Source organism: Canis aureus, chromosome 11, assembly GCF_053574225.1.
Source record: "Canis aureus isolate CA01 chromosome 11, VMU_Caureus_v.1.0, whole genome shotgun sequence".
Taxonomy (NCBI): domain Eukaryota; kingdom Metazoa; phylum Chordata; class Mammalia; order Carnivora; family Canidae; genus Canis; species Canis aureus.
Genome location: NC_135621.1, coordinates 33417844 through 33439810, shown reverse-complemented (window position 1 = coordinate 33439810; position 21967 = coordinate 33417844). Strand labels below are relative to the sequence as shown.

General features: G+C 44.0%; 1 protein-coding gene and 1 long non-coding RNA gene across 7 annotated transcripts in view; one reads left to right on the top strand and one right to left on the bottom strand.

Moving 5' to 3' along the window:
* Positions 1 to 21967, bottom strand: part of SYN3 (synapsin III) — a 453214-nt gene that overhangs the window by 311813 nt on the left and 119434 nt on the right. The gene's annotated exons all lie outside the window — the stretch shown is intronic.
* LOC144323823 (uncharacterized) overlaps positions 15455 to 21967 on the top strand; it is a 32568-nt gene continuing 26055 nt past the window's right edge. For all 3 annotated transcript variants that reach the window (XR_013389165.1, XR_013389163.1, XR_013389164.1), the window contains exons 1-2: positions 15455 to 15655; positions 15745 to 16031. This is a non-coding gene — a long non-coding RNA (uncharacterized LOC144323823). The remainder of the gene's footprint in view (positions 15656 to 15744; positions 16032 to 21967) is intronic.

Genomic DNA, 21967 nt, shown 5'->3' with positions numbered 1-21967 from the left:
AACTTATCATCCACTATTATCAAGTAGGCTGTTTCCCACACTTCACACATGTACATCTTTGCATACAAACCAATGCCTTCCTTTTTAAGCTATCTTAAAATAAAATTTAAGAAGTGGGATTACTGGCTTAAGGGGTACGAAAAATTTTTAAGTATCCAAATGTGCCCCCTTTCTAAAGGTCTAAGCCACCAATTGCAGATGACAGTGTCCATATCATTATGGCTTCACCAACACAGCAGTTTTTGAAAAATACATTTTTTAATTTGATAAGCAACTTCCCCCAAAATACCCTGTATCCCCACTGCTGTTTTAGTTTGCATTTCTATGACTTTAGTGAGTTTAAGTACTTTCATTAACCGTGTGCATTTTCTTTTCTGTAAAAGTCTGCTCACAGAGCTCTGTGTATAGGATGATTCCCTTTAACTTTATCACATCATCTGGTATGGCAATATTTTTACTAGCTGTCTGCTTGTCTTTTTTTCTATTGTCTGTGCATCTTCCAAAAACCATATAAACCCATTTTCCATTCCCACCTAGTCAAATCTACAGTCTTTCCCTTTTGATTTCTCTCTCTGTTTTGATAATCAGAGGGTCCTCCAGGGCCCTGGTTCTCACAATGAGATACCCCTTACTCCCAGCAGTCTGGCCTCTCCCACAGACAACAAGCGGCAGCAAACCTGGTGTCTCACTGGGGATAATTCCACTCTGCCCCAGGAGGAAACAATTAAAGGTCTCATGCTGGTTAGTTTGCCAGTTTTCTCACTGTTTGTGGAGAACTCATAAGACAGACATAGCCTGGGGGAGAAATCTGGCTATCTAGAGAAAGAGGGTGCCCTTCCAAAGATCATCTTCCAAGAGGAGTATCCGAGGGTGTGTCCTGGGACGGCCCAATACCAGCCCCAGATATTATAATGTGCTTTCTCTCCAGGACTTCTAAAACTAATCTCTCAATTGGAATCTTTCTGATTCTTTGAAATAAAAGTAGTGGTCACCTCCTTTTTGTCTTTAAGGATTTGGAGATCTATCTCAAGATGCTATATTCAAAGTGCTCTTTCAAAATTATATAGCCCTTCCCTGCTTAAAAGCTTTCTGAAGTCTTCCTCTTTATGAGAGCAGATCCTAGGCTTCTTACCATGGCAACAGAGCCCCTGCCCACCTCTCCATCCTCACTTTCTACCTTTGTCTCTCCTTCACCTTCACTGAGCCACAATTACACCTCCTCTTCCTCTAACTCTCTCTTCCTGTATGCTTTTCCCCAAATGTAGCCCCAGAGGTCTCATTCCCATCACTTACTCATCAGCTCAGGTTCATTTCCACAAAGATACTTGTCCTGCTCATTCTATTGAAATTTGTGCCAAACCCCATATTGCCCTATTTTCCTTTCTTCACGGCTCTTGTGGCAATTTTATTTTTCCTGTTGATCTGTTTAGTTTTTTATTATCTGCTCTTCCCTCTACAGATGACAGCTCAATGAGAACAGAAGTGCTTCTCTTGAACAAAATAGACCATACTAATGTTTTTAAATGAATGACTAAGTTAATGAATGCATGTGTAAATGAGGGGGAAAATGAATGGGCATGAAGTGAAATGACCACTGCAAAAGGTAGGGACCTCTTTACTTGTAGCTCTAGAAAAGAGAGCTGGTGCTGATAGCCAGAGCTGCCAGGATATATCATGTGGCCCTAACAACTAGGGACTGCTTTACCAGGGAACATGCTCTGATTCCCAGAGATAGGTTAGCATCATCAAGAAAGTTTTAACCCCAAGGAATTCAAGATGAACCTCTTAACATTCTCAGGTATAATGTGTGAAAAAATAAACACTTTCTATGAGTGATATATCTGGGCAAACCAGGAACGTGTTATAGTTCAAATGCTGCAATTTACTGCTACATAGAATGCACAGGGTCCCTCCTGACAGTGGTATGAGGGATTTGAAAGGAACACAGAAAAATTAGTGACTTGAGCCAGGCGACCTATGGCATGAAGTGCCTCTCTTCATACCCAGTACTCCACCCTCTCCAGCCAGGGAATGGCCACATCCTAATACCACCCCAACATCCAAGGATTTAGCCACCAATTCTCAGACCCTCACAGTGGGCCAAACACCCCGGTAGAGGTTGGTGACCTTGAGATGACAAGGACATGATCCTTGAAAGCAAGGACACCCACAATCCAAGAGGAGTTGAGTGAAGTTCTAAAGGACTAGGATTCATGAAGTGTACCAGGAAGTAAGTGAAATAACAGAAGCATGTACAGTGTACAAAGGTGGACCAAAGATGCATTCAACTCTGTCTGGGGGTGGGGGTGGATCAGCGTGTGCCAGAAGGCTTGGGTCTTAAAGGAAGAGTATGGGTTTGTCACATGGGTAGCATTTTGCAGGTGTTCCAGGTAAAGGGAACAGCCCCTGTACCCATCTTTTTCTTCTTAGCTATCTGACCTATTAAGTTCCCTTTGTTGTCTACACTGCTGAACTGGGTCAGTGCTTGTCATTACTCTTGCTCTGATATTGGGAGGAAGTGGCAAAGTTTGCAATTGTTACATGGCTGGAGTACAAGGTCTGATGAGGTGGTAGCAAGAGATGAGGCTGGGTAAGATGCTCTAATGGCTCTCATGAGCCTCTTCTTGCCTCCTTGTCTCGATAGTCCCATTGAGTCCAAGCCCTGCATCTTTCACACTTGGGCAAGAAAGTCTTTCAATACCCCACATCCTGGCTGGAGCCAGTATCTGGCTTTTCTTGTTCTTTCAGCTTTGGACTTAATATGAGCTATATTATTTGGGTTCCTGATTCCAGATCTTTCTCAGAAGTGGCTGTCAGTATTGGAGAGGAAACCAAAGACAACATATAATTAAATGGCAGAGATGGGACAGGTGATGCAGTGCCGGGAGATTATGGGATGCTTCAGGCAGTATATAGAGGCAGGACGCCAAAGGCTGAGTGACTTTTAACCATCAGAGAAGTATAATGTTTCCCTCAAATATGCAGAAACCTGTGGTGGCAAGAACAGATCTTGGCTAGGCTTTGCCTGGGACCTAAGTTAATAATCAGAAGCCTCATTATTCTCAGGCACTTGACTGTAATTTTGTAATGGTCCCTTGTTCCCCAAGATTCTAGATGACAAAGTGTGATGATCAATGATGCTCATTTTGGTCACATGCTACCCATCACATTCAGATCTGACCCCAGGCACACCTGGGAATGCTGTGGACTTTCTGATATCGGCATCCACCAGCAGAGAGGCTTCAAGTTTCCTCAGAAGTGTCACCACACTCCTCAATCCTCTGTCCCCCTCCACCTCTGAAAATTCAACTTTGGGTATGGCATCTGGAAAAAGGAGACCAAAAGAACTGAGGACACCAGCAAAAACAGGTGTCCTGAGAAGAAGGGAGGAGATCAAAACACAGCAATGGTCTCCATGCTCCTGAAGGCTTGTGGACCACTGTCCTGCAACAAGGATACAACAGAGGAGACTGTGCATACTTTGCAGATGGAGGGCCATATGGAAGGGCTTTGAGAATTAGGGATGCTTCCCGCCAGCCTGAGGACTGCAAGAAATTAGTCCAGGCTGAAAAGAAATTAGGTGGCAGCCAACCAAGAGTCTGGCAAGGAGCAGACAACAGGATGCTGCAGCGAGGCCTGTGGGGCCCGCACAGCAGCTGCCAGCTGCACAGTATGATGACGGTGGGGAAGGAGCCCTGTGGGACGTATGGATGGCCACTGCTCTCTGATGAATCCCAGGGCCCCCTTTGTGAACCACTAGGAGGTTAATAAAACACAGACATGAGTTGCTGGAGGAAGGAGGCTTCCTCATCTCCCTTCTCAGCCTCAAGAATCTCTGTCTCTCCGTCTCTTCCTTCCCTTTCATTTCAGAGGAGTCCTCACTGCTCTGTCCCTGCTCCGTTCTCCTCCTCCATCACTCCAGGGATCCTACATGTTATGAGTTACACTGTGTCCCCCAAAAAGGTACACTGGGGTACAAAAGTCCTATTCCCTGTTACTGATGAATGTGACCTGATTTGGAAATTAGGTCTTTGCAGATTTAATCCAGTCAAGATGAAGTCACACTGGAGTAGGCTGGGCCCTCATCCCAGGACTGGTGTCTTTAGAAGAAGAGGGAAACTGGGGCACAGACACACACAGGAAGAGCAGAATGCCATGTGACAAAGGAATCAAAGACTGGCATGATACATCTACACCCCTAAGGAGTGCCAGGAACTGCTGGCAACCATGAGAAGCTCGGAAGAAGCAAGGAGGGACCCTCACCTGCATCCCTGAGAAGGGAGTGTGGCCCTCCCGACACTTTAGTTACAGACTTGCAGCCCCCAGGACTGTGCCAGATGACATCTGTCTTGCTTGAGACATCCAGACTGTGGTGCATGGACACAGCAGCCTCAGGACACAGGTATACCACACACCTAGTCAGCATTTCCTCCTCCTAGCCACTTTCTGAGCTTCCTGACTTCCTCTGCTCTTTGGTGTGCCCATCCACAGCCACCTCCCCACTTGCCAAGACAACAACCCCAACCCCAACAATTAGAAACTTCTGCCTTAAGGCTGAAAATGAAATGACGGTTAAGGAATGTTCATATTTACATGAAAGAATTAACAAGTCAACACATCAATAAATGCATGGAGATTAGTTTGGAAGGATATTTACCAAAATGCTAGCCTGGTTATCTCTGAAGGGTGGGGTAGAAAATGGGAGTTATATTCTTCTTCAGACGTTTTGGTACTATCTGCATTAAAAGGAGGGGGGAACAGAGCATTTTAACAGCCAGGAAAAAACAATGAGGTTATCTTCATTTTGGAAAAAAAATGATAAATATAACAATGATGGAACATCATGGAAAATGCTTATGGGACAATTTCATGTGACATAAAACAATAGAAAAGGGCACACAGTAAAAATGCTGGTCCTGGAAGAGGAGATGGAAACTTCCTAATGTGTTAAGGTGGTAAGGTTACAGGTGATGTCTTTCGTTTTGAAAATTTCCATTGACCAAGTTAACCCTTGAACACTATAAGTTTGAACTGCTCAGGTCCACTTATATGCAGATTTTTTAAATGAATATAGTACAATAAGGCAAATGTATTTCCTTATGATTTCCTTAATAATATTTTCTTTCCTCTAGCTTACTCTATGATAAGGATATAGTATAGGATACACATAACATACAAAACAAGTGTTAACTGTATACATTATTGGTAAGGCATCTGGTCAACAGTAAGATATTAGTACTTAAGTTTTTAAGGAGTTGGAAGTTATACACAGATTTCTGACTGTGCAAGAGATCAGCACCTCTAACATCCACATGTTCAAGGGTCAATTACAATACGGTTTGGACATCAGCCAAAACTTTAGGTTGGCATCAATACAGAAATCAATGTGAAGCAAGCCCTTTCACTTGGCCTGGCAGTCATCTAATTAGCCTCTTCTCTTCCATTCCTACAACTGCTGGACAGGGCAGTCTAAGCCTGCCAGCCCCAATTCCCATGAACCCATCTCCACAACCCTCTGCATCTGGATCAGCCTCCTCTCTACCTCTATGAAACCACATTGAGGTCACTCTAAAATGTCAAACTGAGATGCCTTGGCCTCTGCTATGCCCTCACTTTCCCTGACTTCTTCTTTTAAAATTTTATTTATTGGAGTTCAATTTGCCAACATATAGCATAGTACCCAGTGTTCATCCCGCCAAGTGCCCCCCCTCAGTACTTCCTCTGATTTCTAATGACGACTAATGTACCATAAGCCTCCATTCCAAGCCCTCTCTATATCTTAATTCACTGAAGTCTGACAGCAGTCCCAGGAGGCAGGTGTTATCCTCATTTTCCAGACAAGGAAACCTGAGGCAGAGAATAGTTAAGAAACTCGCCACAATCACACATCGTGTGATGTAACCATGAGTCAAATCTGAGAACCTCCTGGCTCTCTAGAGAAGGGTTTCCCAGTCTCTGCATTATTGATATTGAGAACTGGATAATCCTTTTTTTTTTGGGGGGGGGGGGTGATGTCCTGTGCATTGTAGGGTGTCAGGAATATAACTGGCCTCCAACCACTAGATGCAAATAGCACTCCCAAGGTCAGTTGTGACAACTAAAAATGTCTGGAGACATTGTCAAGAGTCTTCTGGGGGGTAAATTTCCCCCAGTGGTGAATTCTTGCTGTAAAGCTCCTCCATGGCCTCTGTAGCATGATCTTTGTCCTCCCCTCCCAAATCTTTCGTCCCTGCCTCAAAGACACCCTCTCCCATTGTTTCCCAGCTGCTTCTTCCTGGCTCCTTACTTCATCATTTTCTCCCTTCCTGTGGCTCTTGTCCAAGCTTCCACGTTGGTTCTCTGCTTATGGAATCATCTCTGTTCAGCACGTTGGCCACCCTGTACTCACAGGCAAGGGTGAAAATGACTCAGATTTACAGAGCACTTCCCCTGTGCCAGGAATCATCTTTAAGCTTTTAATTATGCTGTATTTGATCCTCATCATGATCCTGCATGGAGGAAAGTATTTTCAAGAAACTAAGGCATGGAGAGATTAAGCAAAGCAAGAACAACGTCCACAAGAGACTCGAGTGATTCAAAGCCAACATGCATAACCACCATGCAACCAGCACTGTCCACCCACCTGAATACTCAGCACTTCAAACTCCCTGCACCCAGGTCCCAAGTTATCAGCCTCCCTCAAAGTGGATCTCTTGACTTCTCTTACCCACCATGCTCCCAAGAGCCCAGGATCTGTCACCCTGAAGTCATCTGCAATTCTTTCTGACACCAACTGTGTAAGGACCCACCAATGTTGCTGATTGTCCCCTCCAGAAGGGTACCCCGTTACTCTCATGTCCCTCCCATTGTCTCATTCCCAGGATACCTCAATAGATCCCCAGATCCCATTCCCTGGGGTCACAATCCTTTACCTTATTCCTCTGTGTAGCACAGGGCCTGGCTCAGAATCCTGACTGCTGAGTGTTACTCAATTTCCCTGCCTCTATCCCAGGGACTCCCAAACTAAATACCAGGGCCCAAGCAGGTGACCTCAGGGCTGGCTAGCCTTTTCTAGTAGCGTCTTCGGTGGTATCCTTCTACACATATCCTCTTCCATAGTAAACACAGAGAAATATTCTTAATTTCCACAACACACTCTCTGGCCTTTTTGGCATACACCTTACTCCATCTTTCATTTTCCCACTTTTGATAATGACTTGAGTACAAGAAACATTTCATTTTTCTGTAGGCAAGCATAAAAACTTCTTTGATAAATGGCAGCTAACATAGGCCTCTGTAGAGAGCAAGGGGAAGGAGGGGGCTGGTGAATGGGAGAATTGCATAAGCTCTAGTGTTTATGGCCATGTATGAATGAGGTCCCAGGTGGCCCTAATGACTGTGTTAAGGCCCAAATCTGGATATTTATATGAAATTCTCAAAAACTTAAATATTGATGACTCATTCAAAAGAAGTTTTAAAAATCACCATGCAGACTGGCACCAAAAATAAATAAAGCAGGATTTCTATGGGAAAATGCTCATGAAACCCAAAGCTACACCTAAAGGGGACCATGGCCACCTGACTCCAGCAGACAGCAGCAGCCACGTGGAAATACTTGCTCTGGTCTCACCAAATCCTCTGTTTTTCACCTGAAGCCGGAAACCTGCCTTTTATGTGAGATCTTTCACATGAAATCTCTCCATTTTAAAAATGCTGGACTACATTGGGTAGGCAATCCCAACTGGTCTGGACAGGTCACGTGATCTTCTTACTTAGGAAAGTAACTCTCCCACTACCAACCTCTTTGGTATCCCACTCCTGGACTGGTCTTCAAACCCTACTTTCTTCATGTTACTCTGCTGCTCAAAACCCTCCAACAGCCTCTATTGCCTACAGGTGGGAGTGCCTACTTCTTCACCAGGCATCCAGTGTTCCCCAGAAAGTGGCCTGGGTCTCCTCTTAGCTGCACGTCCTCTGCCTGGCCCCCTGGCTCTGCTTCCCTCCATATTCATCTTCTATCTACTCACATTGCGCTGTCTGTACCATTCCTCATGCTTGGGAAGCTGCCCCTTGAAGACTCCCTCAACTCAGATCCCACTTCCTTAGTGATTTCTCCTTATCCTCCATTCCCATCACCTTCATGTCTTGGTCATGTGGAAATTATGCACATGATATCTCCTGACAGCTCACAAGTTGTGGCCTCCTACTTCACCTTTCACCTGTTCAAAGGTGTCCTCTACTGAGGACAGAACTCTCCTCTTCACAGTGCCCAGAGAGATCTTTGTAGGACCCACATCTGAGCGTGTCACTGTTCTGGACAGTGGGTTTTAGATGTTGCTCATTGTTTGCAGACTGAAGTAGAATGATACACAAAGTTTTGCATCTGGCATGGATTTGGTCTACTTCTCAAGTCCCACTGTGGCCATCCCCCAGGATACACTCTATACTCCAACCACGTGGGGCCACAGCTGTCTCCCAGATCTGGGAGATCCCAGATCAGCCATGATCTGTCTCATGTTTGCAACTCCATACAGACTTGGGGGAGATGAAAGGGGTATCAAAGGACCATTCAGAGAGAGCACTATGGAAATTAAGAATATTTCTAAGTGCTTAATATGGAAACACAGTGAGTCAAGAATCTCCTTGCCCACCCATCTGTTCTGAATGGTCTTTAAAAGCTTGCTCTTAATATCTCCCCTGTAGAATGGGCTGGTATTGTTCACTTCTTGGGAAAGCTAGAGTTCACTAATCAACACACACACACACACACAATGAAAATGGTGAAGCTCTCTGCAACAACCAGGGGTTGGTATATATGTTTGTGAATCCTTCCCTGAGTGTCTAGAAGGTTATCTAGTCCACAGTAGGTGCTAAAGAGATCTACACGGAAAAGAAGTGTGCTCTGGCTTTACTTCTCAGGGTCCTAGACTATCTAAAGTCAACAAACATTTCAAAAACTGGCAGGAAAAAGAGGGCTTGAAGATGCCAAATGGCAGAGTGAGGGGAAAAAAGCAAGACATCATCCAGTCCAGCTCTGCCCCTGACTTGCCATGAGTCTCAGAGACTGCTGCTTCTCTCTGGGCCTCAGTTTCCTCATCAGAACAAAAAAAGGTGGGCTGAATGACCTCCGAGGGTCCTTTCCTGGGATGACAGCCTCCAATCCAGACTTGGAATCAAGGCTTTCAACACCTACCTCTGTTGTCTGTCCGAGTTCCCTTATGACCTTCTGTCATGCCGCAGTAGTTGACAAGAATCGAGATCAGCTACTTGCCAAGTGCCAGGCTCCTACAAGGGGCTTTTCAAGTCTTATCGTCTTGAATCCTCACATAAAGCCCCTGTGAAGTAGGTACTTATCTAGGGCTGGGTCCCCTAGAACCCAAGCCCAAAACAAGCTTCTAAAAAGCTATGATTCATGGAGGGAGGGTGTGCTCTTGAGGCAGAGCTGTAAGGGGGTGAGGGAAACAGGACAGGAAGGGGTGTAGTTGTGAGTAAAGCCCAGTCTCGGCCCCATCTGTGGGGCTGGCTCAGAAGTTGTCCCACCTTGAGGGCAGAGGCCTGGGTTTCCACCTCTCCAGGATCATTCAGTTACCAACTCCCCTGACAGAAAGGGGAAGGGTAGCAGAGGGAGTTAGCCTTTGGGTTATCTCAGGGATGCGGTTGCCATCAGCCCATCAGCCAAAGGCTCTGAAGAAGCTAGAGGAACAACTGTTACTATGGCACTCACAGTGCTGGGGGATGGGTGCACTGGCTGGCAAAGGGGATCGGAGCAGAGAACCACAGCCAGCTATACACCACAACAATTAGCCCATTCTGCAGATGTGGAAAACTGAGCCCTGGAGTGATTAAACATGCAGTACAGAGAGGTTTGTGCTATCAGGTACAAATCGCATCTCCCTCAGTCCCCACCCCTGAAGGCCCCATGTGCCCTAGCAACTGGGGACAGTCTGTGAGCTGACGCTTGCTAGGGCTGGTGGGGGGTGCCCTCAGGGTGGCAGGTCTCTGTGAAGTGGGGGTGGGGGTCAGCCCTCACCCCAGGCAGGGGCCAGGGGGCCATCCCGCTCTCCAACAGCTGCCTGGGCTCCAAGGGCTGTCAGCAGCCTGTTCCACTCAGGGCGGGCCTCCTGCCAGGCTGCTGCTCAGGGAAGGGGAACATTATTCATCAGGGAGATAAGGCAGCTGATGAGAGACGGACCTCAGAGCAGCTGTTCCGCAGCGGCTGGAACGGATGCTGAAGCAGTGGAGGGGAGGGGATGATGGGGGGACAGCCCATTTTGAGATAAAAGATGATGGTACTGCTGGGAGGTGACAGAACACATTTTCAACCCAGGCTGGGTGGTAGTGTGTGCTTGTACCCCAGGCTTTCCCAAAATATCCATGCCTGACAAGCCACAGATGTGCTTCTGTCAGGTTAACTATCCAACAAGTCAGGGGGCCCTCTTATCAGCTCACTCAGCATGAGTATCCACCTGGCGGGTACACAGTTCCAAGGAAGACTCCTTCCCCAAGGTAATTGCTCAGTGCAAGCGTCATGGGGCCCAGGGAAGCTAAACATTCTGGGCTGGGCTACAGCCTTAAATCACTCATTTCCTGCCTCTGGGGCACTCAGGTGGCAATAACTTCAGGGAGGCTAAGCTCCCATCCTGCTGCCCCAGTGGGTCTTCCCACTTTCCTCAAAGCTAGCTCATACATGGTGGAACTTTCCAGATTGAGGAGCAAGTGTGGGTGAGGTTTATTTTTCATTGTTTTGTTGATGTTTTGCAGGGAGTCAATTAAAAGACACCCTGAGGATTTCCTGGCAAGGGACAGTTGGATATGAGGTCTGCAAAGGGAAATGGCCCCCACATGGGCTTCGTGGACAGTGTCTGAGCTCTTGGGGGGCTTCCCTGATGTGCCCTGGCCATCTCTCTAGTCTCCTCCCCTGCCCAGAGGTCATCCTCCTCTCTGGCCAGACCAGAGGGTTTCCTCAGAAGTCCAGGTCTGCTCTGCCCTGCCCTGGGCCTTGTGGTAGACTTTCCCACACGGACCTCTGGCTAACTTTATTCTATCTTAGCAGTCAGAACAGGAGAGGTATGCAGAGGCTTCTTTAAAAATGTGTAATAGGAAACTTCTATTTATAAAAAATATCAAAAACAAATGGAGCAGAATGTTAAGATTCAACAAGCAGAGTCATTAATACACAGATAAGCGTGTTTATTAAGCACATAGTGTGTGTGCGGACCTTCCGTCTTTTAAAAGATTTACTTTAATTAATCCTGACAATTACCTTTTGAGGTGGGTGGTGGTTTTTTTTTTTGTTTGTTTGTTTTTTTAAATAAGACAGAGGCATAGAGAAGTTAAGTAACTTCACTAATGTCACACGGCAGGCAGGTAGCCTGGCTCCAGAATGGGAGCTCAACTACCTCAGTATATGGGTGTTTGTTATAGTTCTCTGTACTTTTTCTATGCTTGAAATAGTTTAGAATTTTTTTTAAAGGCTCTGAAGTAAGCATGGCGTAATGTTAATATTTTTAAAATTGATGTGTTCAACTATACGTGTTTAAAATTCTTCCAAACTTTAAAAAATATATATGAACATTTCAGAAGAAAAAGAAAAAACCCTCAGCATTGTTACCACTTCTCAAAAGCTTCTGGAGCCTCCTCAAAGCCCCTTCCTCACCCCCTCCTCTAAGATCTCTCTTCTCTGTACTATTCTCATGGCCCTTATCATACCACATCTTAGTTGTAGATTTATTTCCCATTTCTCCTTCTGGGCTGTGAACTCCACCAGGGACGGGGTGATGTTGGATTTATATCTGTATTTCCAGGGCCTGGCCTATTGCAAGAAATATAGATGCTCCATAAAATTGTTAAACTAAATGGAGCCACTCCAGGGGCCCCCATGGGTGAAGACTGAGCAGCTGATGGAGGCAAGGCTGTGGAGGGTGGAGGGAACAAACATGGGCCCTGCCCTCCCTGCTGGAGACATATGGCAATAATTTTTAGGACTATCACCCAGTCAGGGTTTCCAGCATAAATGCTTCCAGCTGCACCTTTCACTATGCACAGGAACTTCTAAAGACAGGATCTTGGCTGCTTCCAGCTCAGCTCACATGCCCATCAAAGATGTAGAGGGATGAAGCAGCTTTCGAGGAAGCCATCTGGGCTTTACCCATTGCATCTCAAACTGTGACTTTGCTGGTTTGGCTGTTGCCAAAGCCAATCCTCTGCAATTTGCCTTCTTCCTTCTAGCTTAGGGGTCCTCAATCTTGGCAGCATATTGGAATCACCTGGGGAGTTCTCAAAACTATTCACACCTTTTCCTTCCCTCTCCTCCCCCACCTTCAGATATTCTCATGTGATTGGCTTGAGGCTGGGGATTTTTAGAAGCCCTCCAAGTGATTATAATGGACAGCCAAGGCTGAGAACTTCTGTTAGGTGTTCTTTGCAAAAAAGACAACTACCACCCAGGTGAACTCTGATGGCATCTTCATTCAATGCACTTGCATCTATGATATGACAGACACTGAGGAAGGAAGGAGTTTGAGATCTTTGTCCCATAGAGCAGCTAAATTGAGCAGATGAATTATTCAGCTGGTTTTGGCGTGCACAGATCACACAGCCAGACTGGGAATTGTCGGGTCTTAGTACTTCCTAAGACCACATCAGATACAACTGATTGACCAGAGGGTAATTTCCTGCCTAGTCCAGAGTGCTTGTCAATAAATGGCTGTTAAACAAGAAAGCAAGGTAGTAACTATATATACAATACTTAGGTAGTTTCCCAAGGTTTGGCAAGGGCATGGGTTTATCCCTTCCCCTGCTGGGTGGGACTTCACATGCTCAATGCCATCCAAGAGACATGTCAGTGTGCAGTGATCACATAAAACCAAGTCTGGCTGAACCTGGCCAATGTATCTAAGAATTTAAAGATATTTCTAACAAATTTTTAACACTGCTGGTGCATAGACTACTCTTTGAGAATCACTGGCTAAGGCAAACACTGGTTAAGCACACATGAGCTCATTTAATCTTTCTAATAACCGTAGAGGTTGACTAGTGGAGTGTTCTGAGTGTGGACTTGGGGCTCAATTCCTGCTTCTACCACTTAACAACTATATGATCCTAGAACAGTAGTTAACACTTTGATGCCTCAGTTTACCCAGCTGTAAAAAATAGAATGGCAACAATAACATGTGTTACTACAAGATCAAATAAGCCAATCCAGATAGAATTGAGGCCGGCACCTGGCACATAGAGAGCTCTTGATTAATGTTACGTTAGCTAAATATTGATGCTGACAGGTAGGTAGCATTTATTTGTGACTCCAGAGTTTCTATGAATATGACTTTTTTAAAAAGTTCTTTAATATCTTAAACGTAGGGAATTCATGTATATTAGATCACATACATCAGCCCTGTTATATGCCCACCTGATCCTTAATGCTTTCCCTCAAGAGCCAGATCTCACTAGCTGTTTCCATGTTGTAGCTCCATCAGTGGGTTCCACAGATTTCCTGCTGTTGACAGCAACAGGCTTCTTCCAATACCATTATCACTTAATATCCTCAGTGGCCCCACCCCTTGTGAAAATTCTGTTTAGGATTTTGTGTCCACCTTCCAAGTTCCTTGCCTGTACCACCACAGTCCTGGCAATGAGTTTCAGATGCTTTTCCATGACCATGGACTTCAAAGACTTCTGTATAGTGTTCTCTTATTTTTTTACATAGCAGCACATCTTGGAAATCTTTTCATATCAGTACAAATGGAGATATTCCTTTATCTTTATTCCAATTGTATCTCATTATATGGCTTTTTACTAATTTATTTACCCAATCTCAGATGGACAGTTAGGTTGTTTCTAATCAGTAGCTATCTACAAACACTTCTGAGAATGAAACGAATCCTGGCATATACAACATCAATTGCTTGCCGTACAATTTGGAAAGTAATGTAGTGCCAACAAGTATTTATAATAATCTTATGTGCCATAGAGTTGGGTGCAAAAAAAGATATTTGACAGTATTTGCTTATATCTTCTGTATGCAAGATGATTTGGGCTACAAATTAACAGTGATAACTAAGTCAATAAAGAAAGCGTATTATGGGACACCTGTGTGGCTCAGCAGTTGAGCACCTGAGCACTCAGGCCCAGGGTGTGATCCTGGAGTCCCGGGATCGAGTCCCACATCAGGCTCCCTTCATGGAGCCTGCTTCTCCCTCTGGCTGTGTCTCTGCCTCCCTCTCTCTCTCTCTGCATGTGTGTGTGTGTCTCTCATGAATAAACTTAAAAAAACCTTTTTAAAAAAGCATATTATTTACATCACTGAGATGAGGGAGTCACAGGGGTGAGTACATGAGGGGCTCAACATTATCCTTCTGACTCTTACTCTCAAGGATGAGCTTTTGTCCTCCTACTGTCCGTTCATGTTATCAATGAGCCTCAAGATCCCTGGGTCATACCCTCATGCCTGCAAGAAAGGGCCCCCTTCTTCTGTCACTTTTAAGAAGCCTGGTAGACTTCCCAGAATCCCCCAGCACATGCCTCTCAGGCCTCATTGGTCAGAACTGCATCTCAGGCTCTTACCTAAACACATCTCTCAGTGGGAACAAAATGACCACAACTGGCTGAAAGGAACCAAGATTCATGCCCTGGCATCAGAGAGGGACCTATGTTTCCTTGAAGCATATGGCCACCAAACATCTGAATAGACTCAGGATTTGGTAGGAAAGAAAGAAGGTAAGCAACCAACAGCATACAGCATACCTTCTGAAACCTTTATTTTCATGGATGACCATATGCTGTTCTTTCAAAGAATTGGCTCAGAGCATTATATGTTTTAAGAGAAAAATATTGTTAAGTGTATTTATAATGACACATATGAATAAACTTAAAAATGTATTAATAACTCTTAAAATCTGCTACAAGACTTTAATGGAGTCTGGCAGGACAAATGGAGACCTAGCAGTACAAAGAACTCTTGACTCTGAATCAGAAAACACAAACTTGAGACTCTCTTGACTCTCTATGCGAGGCCTAGGATATGTTTCTTTATCCTTCTGGGCCTCTACTTTTTTCCTTTGTGAAAGTGGTGGCTTGCAGGAAAATAAGATGTTATGGATAGAGGAAAAGGGAATGGATTTTGCAGTTAGATCTGGCTTAGAATTCCAGTTTCACCAGCTGTGTGACTATGCAAAAGTTTTGCACCTCAGTTTCCTCACAGATTAATGCTGATAAAAAATATGGAATTCATATGGCCATTCATATGGTATGATTTGCATAAACTAAAATGTACCTATTTAAAACATATAGTTTGATGAGTTTTGACAAATGTATATGCCCATCTAACCATCACACTAGTCAAGATAAGTACTTTGTATTATCTGAAAACTTGCCTTGTGACCTCTATAGTCAATCCCCTCCATTCCCTTGTTCCCTAGGCAAACACTGATCTCTCAGTGACTATAGATTACTTTGGCCTGTTCTAGAATTTCATAAATGTAGAATTATAAATTACACACTCCTTTGTGTCTAGCTTCTTATGCTCAATGTAATATTTTTGAGATTCTGTGTTGTGTATTATGGAGGATGGGCTGGAAGGTAGCCAACATGACTACTGCTTCCTGTGTTCATACATTTATATGATCCCCTCCTCTAAATATAGGCAGGACCTGTGACTTTTTCCTAGAATATCGCAAAGGTGATGAGATATTACTCTCATGATCACATTATATTATATAAGTCTCTGTCTTGCCAGTAGACTCACTCTCTTTTCCCTTTGCTTTGAAGGAGCAAGCTGCCATATCATACAAGAGTTTATGAAAAGGGCCATGTGACAAGAAACTGTGGGCAGCCTCCAGAATCTGAGGGTGGCCTCAGCTGATTACCAGCAAAAAGCCTTGGTTTTAAAGCCACAAGGAAAAGAACTCTTCCAAAAACTTGCATTAACTTGGAAGTGGTTCCATTGCCAGTCAAGCCTCCAGATAAGATCCAAACCCTGGATGACATCTTGATTGCAGTCATACAGAAGATATGGCTAAACTGTGCCCAGACTTCTGACCCTCAGAAACAGTGAGGTGATAAATATGTGTTATCTTAAGTCAATATACGTGCAGGGATTTGTTACTCAGCACAGAAAACTAATACATATCTCTCAATGGTTTGTTCCTTTTTGTCACTGAGAAGCATTCCATCATGTGAATGTATCATATTTTGTTTATCCACCAGTTGATAGACATTTGGGTTGTTTCCAGTTTGGGGTGATTATAAATACAGTTGCTAGGAAAATTCTTGTATGAGTCATTCAGTAGACATGTTTCATTTCTCTTAGGAGAAAAATCCAGTAGAAGAATGGATGGATTATAGTGAAACATATAGTTAACTTTATAAGAAACTGTCAAACTGTTTTGTAGAGGCAGTACCATGTCACACTAATAGCTGTATATGAGAGTTCTAGTTGCTCCACATCCTTGCCAATAGTTTGCATTGTTAGTCTTTTTAATTCGATATCTCATTATAGTTTTTACCTGCATTTTCCTGGTAATTAATGATGTTTGGAGTCATCGCATGGGCTTATTGGCCATTTTTTATATATCTTCTTTTGTCAGTAGCTGTTTAAATCTTAAGATATTGCCATCCCGATATCTTAAAGCAATACATATATAATGTGATTGGCATTTAATAGACACCAAATAAAAGAAATCTATTATGCCTTATACTATTTTTAAGGTCACTTAAGAGATAAAGTTCTATGATTCTATAAAGGGCCCACAAAGTATGCTTCTTTTTTTTTAAGTAGCCTCCATACCTAGCATGGAGCCCAATGCAGGGCTTGAACTCATGACCCTGAGATCAAGACCTGAACCGAAATCAGGAGAGACACACTTAACCAACTGAGCCACCCAGGCACCCCAACAAAGAGTACTTTTAATAATATATTCTAAATCCTTATCCTGAGGAAGGGGAAGAGGAAAAAGAGTGAAAGAAGTTAAGTAACAGTGGGGGTGGAGCAGGAATGCCAGAGGACTTGAGCTGGATGACTTCATGCAAAGGAGGTACTGCCCAGCACAGGGATGGTGGGGAGTTCTGTCTTAGAGATATTGGAAATGAAGGGAAGGCTGGCATTCCAGGGGCTTCACTGCAGAGCCTCAAAGTAGGGTGAGTGCTAAGGGCCCCAGCTCTGCCAGACCTGCCACCCAAAGGTGTCACACACCTCTATTTAAAGCAGCAGAGGGATCCCTGGGTGGCGCAGCGGTTTGGCTCCTGCCTTTGGCCCAGGGCGCGATCCTGGAGACCCGGGATCGAATCCCACATCGGGCTCCTGGTGCATGGAGCCTGCTTCTCCCTCTGCCTATGTCTCTGCCTCTCTCTCTCTCTCTCTCTGTAACTATCATAAATAAAAAAAAAATTAAAAAAAAAATAAAGCAGCAGAGATTTTGATCATTTTGTTACAATCTAAAGTCTATTACTGCCTGTGTTAGCCCTGCAATCACTGGGGAGGGGGCTGCAGGACAGAGCTAAGCATGTGTGAGGGGACATTACAGGAATCCTGAACAACTATCAGAGATGCTAAAATTAGCACATCTCCCTCCCTCAGTGCTCCTCCTGCACCAACTCTAATTAATCCCATGGCCCCAAGCTCCATGTCACAAATCTAAACACCCTTACTTCAAGGGGCCTTAAAAGGTTGGTTTTCTAAAGTATCTGGAGAAGGGTAAAGGCAGTGACTGTGCCCAATAAGCTTTACAAGGCCCAAATTTTCTCTCAAAGGGGGAAAAAAAGTTTTAAAGGGATTTATCTATTAATAAATAAGATGTGATTAAAGAAAAAAAACAGCACAGCAACATATAAGAAACAGAGTAAAAGAATACAGTACTCTCAAGATTCAGAGACAATATTGATATTCCAAAGTATTTCCCACCATATTTTTTTTTAAAGATTTATTTATTCATTCATTCAGAGAGAGCGAAGAGAGAGGCAGAGACACAGGCGGGGAGAGAAGCAGGCTCCATGCAGGGAACCCGATGTGGGACTCGATCCCGGGTCTCCAGGATCACACCCCAGGCGGCGCTAAACCACTGCGCCACCGGGGTTGCCCCCCACCATATTTTTAATATGTAAACATACATATAAGTGCACATATTTCTAAATAAGATGGAATTATACAAACATGCCATCTCCCAATCTCTTTTTTGCACTATTTCATAGAGATCTTTGCACAACAAAATGTAAACATCTAAACCTTTTTGTTGGCAATATAGTATATGTGGTACCCATTTAAATTTTTAAAAGCTATTACAAAAACAGTCCTGGAAAGAATGCCTCTACTACTCTGTTTGGGCTTTCTAACTTTGTCCTTACCAAAGTCTTTAGTAGGGAACTTACAGGATCAAAGAACATTTAAATTTATCCTGTCCATTGGAGAATCTCATTTATATATGAATAGTTAATTGGAAAGCCAGTTTCCTCTACTCTCTCAGCAGCATGAAATCAATTCTTTTAATCTTTTTTTTTATCTCTAAACTTTTATTATTATTTTCAAATATTTTATTCATTTATTTGAGAGAGACAAAGAGAGCACAAGTGAGGGGGAAGGGCAGAGGGAGAGGGGGAAGGGTAGAGGGAGAGGGAGAAGACTCCCCACTGAGCAGGGAGCCTGACACAGAGCTAGATCCTAGGAACCTGGGATCATGACCTGAGCCAAAGGAAGATGCTTAACTGACTGGGCCACTCAGGCACCCCAAACTTTTATTGTTTTTATTCTTTTTGAATCTGAAAAAATGTATCCTCATTTCCTTTATGTTTTCTTTGATAATTATTGAGATTTAGCATCTTTTTACCTATTTGTTCACAGGCCAATCTTTTTAATTAATTAGGTTTATACCTATTTATTTTTAAATTGGGATATTCATCTTTATTAAGTTATAAGGACTATTTAAATATGAGGGTAATAATCCTTTGTCATAGTTTGCAGTAGTTTCTCCAAATCTGTCATTTCTTTGACTAGGCTTTTTTTCTCCCCAGGGAGCTATGGAGTTGAGGTTACTTGCTACCTGGTAGCAAGCCAGGAGGCATTCTAGCTTTCCTGGCTCTTACTGTCCCATTGGTATGAGATGTATCAAAGATTCTCTGTGCCTCCTGGGGTGGATGCTCACACAACTTGTAATCTACCCTCCTGCTAGTGTGTCTTCTTGTTCTGCAGAGGATGAAATGTTGGGAACATAATTTTCGACTCTATTGTGGCCAAGATTCTGAATATAAATCAGATTTGGCTGACTGGAACAATTGCTGAACTTCGGAGAGCAGAAGTGAGGTGGTAATCATCTCCCTGCCCCCTCTGTTCCCTGCTGGCAGATGAGTTTCTGGAGGCATAAATGTGGTTTCTCTAGGGCCCTGCTCCAGCTTCTTGGGTGCTGAGAGGCCATTGAGACGGCAGAAGTTTCCAGATTCTGGCTTTCTGAATCCCAGTGACGTCAAAATGCTCTTGAATTGAAACATCTGGTGGGTCATTTCTGTGGTACTCCAGAAGCTTCCCGGAGGCCCAGCTTGGAGCCCACTTCTCTAGTCCTTTCAATGGTGGTCTAGATACCTAAATCCTTATAGTAAGTTCCTTTCTGCTTAAAAATTCCTACAGTATATTCTGTTGCCAGCACTGAATTCCAGTGGATTTTTCTAGTATCTCCCTTGGCTTCAGAATCCTGCCACTTCTTTACTTGCTCAGGTTTTTTTCTTACCCCTCTTCTCTGCAGGTGTTCCCTGCAAAGTCTCTAGCATCCACTAAAACATGTCATCCTTTATATGCAGATTTCCTTGCAAAGAATATAATAGAAACGGATGGTTTTGCTATCCTGCTTGGGTTCCTATCCTGGCTCAGCCATTCCTGCTTTAAGCAAGTTGCTTAGTCTCTGTGCCTTAGTTGGCTTATCTCTAAAAATCATACCATTAGGATGATAATGCCTGATATAGGGGACCATTCTCAGGGCCATGCAGACTCAGACAAGCAGCAGATGCTCAATACTTACCTCCTTATCAAGCATCAAGCTGCATTTCCTTGCATTAGCATGATTCTGGGCAAGTTAACTAAGCTCTCTGAGACTCATCACTTTTCTTCCATGCAAAGTAGGGACTCTAATAACTACCTCAGAAATACTGTGAAGATCAGAGGAGATAATACAATTGGAAGTAAAGTCTAAGTCTATATAAAAGGTATCACATGAAGATCGGGCATTGCTTGAAGACTAATTTTTAGCTAAGAATAAAAACTATTTTCTTATTCAACAAAGCTTTGCTGTACACCTATTATGTGCCAGGTACTGTGCTGGGAGCTGAGGAGTTGAACAGGGTAGATGTGGTCCCTGCTCTTATGCAATAGTGGGTAGAAGGATGAAACAATTTAGTTCTGGGGATGCCATGGACAATATTGTACTGTATACTTGAAAGTTGCTGAGAGAGTAGATCTTAAGTGTTCTCAACACACACACACGCGCGCGCACACACACACACACACACACACAGTAACTATGTAAGGTGATAGAGGTGTTAACTGACCTTACTGTCTTGATCATTTCATACACATATATCAAATAATCACTGTATACCTTACACTTGCACGATACCATCTGTCAACTATATCTCAATAAATCTGGAAGGAATGAAAAAAAAAATAAGTGGTCTAGCAATTCCTGAGAATCCTAAATGTGGCTTGTTCATCACAGCCACTTAGGGCCCTCAGAATCATCTCCTGCCCCATCTCCCATTATCCATCCTTCTGATCAGAAAGTTTCAGAAAGTGGAAATGCAGATCTTGGTCAGGAAGATGATGAACAGTTCTTTGCCCTCAGATTATCCAGATGCTTCAGGAATGCCAGCCTGTTACAGACTGGAGACCGTTTGGGAAGAGCTGCCCACTTATGAAGTGGAGTTGGGGATGGAGGGGTGGCTGCGTAACCAGAATTCAGAGAGGTGAAGTTAAGGGAAAAGGAGAGGAGGGCAGCCTGGTGGCTCAGTGGTTTAGCACCGCCTTCGGCCCAGGGCATGATCCTGGAGACCCAGGATTGAGTCCCACGTCAGGCTCCCTGCATGGAGCCTGCTTCTCCCTCTACCTGTGTCTCTTCCTCTCTCTTTTCTGTCTCTCATGAATAAATAAATAAAATCTTAAAAAAAAGGCGGGGGGGAAAGGAGAGGAGAAGTTTAGAGAATAGGAGAAGTGGGAATTTAGAGAGAAATATGGGAGAAGGTGTCACTGTTTGGGATACTGGGAAATGGCTAGGAATTCTGATAAACTGGAATCTATTCCTGGTCTTTACAAAATGAAAAATGGGCCCCACTTCCTTCTGGAGGCAGCATGGTGAAAACAGAACAAAACTGGATCAGCTGACCTGGGTTCCAGTCCCACTGGGTCACTTACCACCGGTGAGACCACAGGCCTAATGCTCTGAACCTCAGCTCTCTCATTTGTATGTAGGAATAGCACGTCTGCTATGCCCACCTCCAGGGCTTGCCCATTCTCTTCATTCCTCAGCTACTTATTGGCTTATAGGCATAACACCAGGCACTGGGATGTAGAGATGAACAAGGCACAGACTCTGCTGTCAGGGAGGTCATGGAGCACCGGAAGGTGCTCACATTTATACAGAGACTGCTAAAATGATAAAGAAATGGCAGAGATAATACAGGAGCATAGAGAAGGGAGGCCTACAACAGTCAGAAACAGTTTCCTGGAGGAGTCCACCTTTAAGTAGAGACTTAAAATTTTGGTTGGTTGGGTGCTTAAGTGCAGGAGACTGGAAATTAAGACACTGTGGGGAGAGAATGCTGGTGTCAACACTTTATAGCTTCACAATTATACATACACGTGTGGGGAAGGAGCATGTTCACTCCAGAGTCAGGGAAACCTGACAGGTTCACACCACACTGCATATGATGCTCCCTTGGCCTGGAATGGCCTTTTCTGTCCAGTCTGCTTGACAAATATCTACTCATCCTTTCAGACTCGGCTCAAATATCACCTTCT